Source organism: Cyprinodon variegatus, unplaced genomic scaffold, assembly GCF_000732505.1.
Source record: "Cyprinodon variegatus isolate N-32 unplaced genomic scaffold, C_variegatus-1.0 Scaffold750, whole genome shotgun sequence".
Lineage (NCBI taxonomy): Eukaryota > Metazoa > Chordata > Actinopteri > Cyprinodontiformes > Cyprinodontidae > Cyprinodon > Cyprinodon variegatus.
The window spans coordinates 147,962-152,223 of NW_015151203.1; positions in this window are offsets into that span (position 1 = coordinate 147,962).

A 4,262-nucleotide genomic window follows, 5' to 3' on the forward strand; every position below is an offset into this window, starting at 1 on the left:
AACTATTTCTGCTCACGCAGTAACCAGACGTGCTACATCTTTCACTACCGTCTGCGCCCCAATCTGCATCACTGTTTACCCGGAGGCCTAAACCATCACTGCTTTTCTTAGAAGTCAGCTGCTTATCAGTAGTACCTTTAAGATAACGCAGTACGTGTTTCACTGTCACCCAGTTTTCCTCTGTGGGGGTTTGCAAAATGTCGTGAAAGCTTGCTTACCACGAAACAAAGGTTGGGTCTCGTACAAGCAGCTAAGTAGATGAGACTACATACAGCTTCTCTGTATCTCCTCACATCGGCCATCTTAGGCTCACATGGAGTCTCGCGTATTCTGCACTCCTGCATATTCAATCGGTTGAGGATCTTTTCAGCATACCTCTGTTGTGACATTATTACACACTCATCAGTCTGACGGAAGTCTATGCCTAGAAAGTATTTCAGCCTAAACATGTTGGAGAGGATTGACTTCACTTGCTCTAGACTTCTCGTGTTGTTCGTTGCGATTGTCAGATCATCCACCCAAATTACTATGATCACCTTCCCTGTCTGCTTTGACTATTTTGTCTACACACAATGGTCCGCAGGGTTCTGTATGAAGTTGTCACTTATCAGACACTTGTGCAGCATTTCGTTCCAGTTGCGACCCGACTGTTCTGTAATTTACACACTAGGTTGTCCCCCAGTTTTTCATAAACTTTGAGTTGGTCCATGTAAATGTCTCGGTCTATTGGCGCGTGAAGATACGCTGTCTTTATGTCCATTTGGTGTAGTACTAACTTCTCTTGGGCTGCGTTTTGCAAGACTACACCCACACTTGTTATATTGGCTGTGGGGGAGAATGTCTCGCTATAATCTATTCCCGCTCTCTGGCTATACCCCATTGCCACAAATCTGGCCTTGTACTGCTCATGACCATCACCACCCTCCTTAAATAGAGTATACCCACCTACCCCCCATTGTCTATCTGCCCTCAATTTGGTCAGGGTAAAGGTCTGGTTCTCCTCTAAAGACTGCATCTCCTCGTCCATTGCCCTCTTCCATTTACTTACCTGTGGGGATGTTATAGCCTGTTTAAAGGTCAGTGGTACGCCACACACTGCTCGGTAGCAATAGCCAATACTGGTGAGTATACCATCATCATCGTCACTATCTCCCTGATTAACATAATCACTAAGGTTACTCGGGGGCTTACGATCTCTAGTGGGGTATCTTCTACAGCTTGGGGCATGTGGCGTCACCCTTTGGTGATTCTGGACTGTCAGTCTCTACATCTGTGCTCTGAGCACCGGGTTGCCATGTGTCCGTCTTGTCAGTATTTACGATGGGGTCAAATCCTAATTCCTGTGTCTGAGTCTCACTGTCACATGTGGTCTTAGTGATAAACTTAACCAGTCTGTGTTTATGCACTTTTCCCTTGTTGTGGTAGTGAACTAGAAAGGCAGGACTCCCCTTGTCATGCCCTACGAAGAGGCCCTTCTCACACTTGGGATCTAGTTTATCCTTATTTTGTACATACGCATAACACTCTGACCTGAATTTGTGCATATTGGCTAGATCACACTTCGTCCCTGTCACTGCTGTGTACGGTGTTGTGCCATTGTGCCAATCTGCTCGTTAAAGCATCGGCTTCTGGTGTAGGCTGCTTCCTGTACAGCATAAGGCCATAGGCTCTTAGGTAAGTTTCTGTCAATGAGCTTACACCTCGCCATGTCAAAGAGAGTATGCCATTCCCTCTTAGCTATCCCATTTTTGTGTGTGGAGTAAGGACAGGACGTCTCATGTCTGATTTTGTTCTTTCTCAGGAGTGTCTTAAACTCAGTCCGGTTATCTGACCGGATGCACTTCACACTGCCATAAGGCGCTACATCAGCCAGGAACTTTTCAATAGCCTATATGGCATCACTCTTTATTTTGAGAAAGTATGTAAAAACTACTCCTGTGCTCACATCTGTGAAAGATTGCATGTATTTGTAACCATCGATTGCACTATTGGTCAGTGGGCCAGCTAGATCAGTGTTTACCAACTCAAGTGATGTTTTCACCTTGACAGTTGCTTTTCTGTTTTTGGTCTGAGTAAATTTCCCCTCAATGCGCACATGACATTCTTTGTCAGGCTTGCGCTTTGCACCTTTTTGCATGCCTATGGTTACATTCTGCAGTTTCAGTATGTCTTCATAATTACAATGCCCCATAATCTCGTGCCAGGTTTGGATATTACGAGTGATATCACACTCGTTTTGCAAGTAGTACATTCTGTCACACACTTGAATGTTAAACTTTGTCCCATTAGGTGCCACCAGAGTGTTATTACCTTCTTCGAAGAGTGCCTTGGCACCGTGTGCTGTGGCACACTTCACAGAGAAGAGTTCTTGTGGAAATAAAGGGATGTTCAGGGCGTTCTTCAGAGTCACTATACATCTACGTCTGTTGCTGAGACATACTTGTGCGTCTCCTCTGCCTTCCGCCAATCCGAACATCCGCTTCCCGTCAGCCAGCTCCATGCTGTGGCTCTCTGGCTTCAATGAGCTATCGAAGGTTTTGAACCGGCTACTGTCGTTCAGCATGTGGGACGTCGCGCCTGTGTCAACGATCAGCCCTTTTCCCTCAATCTGCCGCTGCTGCACTGGGTTGCAGGTGTCCCCCGGTTTCTGCCCGGAATGTGAAGTCGTCTCTCGCCTCGATCCGTCCTCCACCGCTCGCTGTCCGACCACCACTGCTGCCGCCTCGCCTGTTTCTGCTGTTACGGCCGCCACTGCTGCCTCCTCCGCCACTGCTGCCTCCTCCGCCACTGCTGCCTCCTCCGCCGCTGCTGCCGCCTCCGCCGCCGCTATCTTCAGCACAAGCACACTTGGAACTTTGTGCACGCTCTTGCTTCCCCCAGGTTTTGTGCTTTTGCAGGAACCGCACCAGACTTTCCTTGTGCATTCATCTTTTCGATGTCCCTTTTCTCCGCATCGCCAACATGCCATCTCTGTTGAAGGTCTGCTGTTTTTTTTCTTCAGTGCTGTGCGGGCTTTCAGCACCCTTTCTCCCACCATCTTGGCTTCTGGCTCTGCTTCCTCCGACGCATCGAAGTTTCGTAGCTTCACTTTGAACTCAGTCAGTGTCACCTCCGCTGAACCATGAGTCACCATCAGCGTAAATGGTTTGTATTTCTCAGGAAGTCCCCTCATAATCATTGCCATCATCAGCCCCTGACTCGGTGCTTTGCTTGCACCTCTCAGTGCCGTGAAGATCTGTTCCGCCCGGATAATGTATTTTTACAGTCTCAGTTTCTGCTTTCTTCAGCGAGGTTATTGATATGTACAGTGAAACAATCCGTGGCCTGCCTTTGCCAATGTAGGCTAGTGCTCTCTCAGGACTTGGAGACTCTCACATCCCTTGTTTTTACAGTCTCTGAATATCAGTCCCAAACTGATGTTGTCCAGTAGTGGCGCTAAAACACAGTAAGCATCAGCTTTTCGCTTCTCATCCTCGGCTTGTTGCTCCACCGTCAGCGGTCCACCAGACTCGTTCAGAATAGTCCCTATTAATCCGACACGGTGCATACAACACAGCATCCGTTCTTCCCAGAGCTCATAGTCTTCGGCCCTACTGTCAAATCGGCCACTTTTCCTTTTGCTGTACCATTCTCCTCAGCTTTTTAACTTAGCCGTGCCTAAACTAGCTACCACACTTTCGGCTAAGCTAGCTAACGTGTCCGTCATCACATTTTCCGTTGTTGCAACTATTTGTCATCATGACTGGGCCCTTAACCTGTTAGCAGGAGTCCAATATTGCAACTCTAGGAAAGGTAGACAGACAACCTCTCTCTTCAGCCTCAAAGGCATATTTATTTTTTCATCTTAGTAACGTGTGGACCGCATTTCCAACCTTCTTCATTTAAAATATATACGTCTCTTCAGACAAAGAACAATAGCACCCCCTTGCTGTGTGGAATAGGTAAGTACAATACAGAATGTCAAAAATATCAGTGATCAAACTTACTAATTATTGCATGAAGCCCTAAATCGGAGGTCTTCAACAGGGGGTTCGGGACCCCTAGGGGGTCCATGGAGGTACTACATGGGGGTCGCCAAAGTTTTAGTTGATTAGACTTTTTTTTTATATTCCTCCTGCAATTTTTTCCACTAATTGAAATGTCTTTAAATCCACATTAACATGAATCCAACAGACTGTAGTTAACAGATAAATGGAGGCAGAAGATGTCTTTCAGTCATCAATGCTCACATTCAGAGACACACAGGAGCTCTTTCAAGCTGG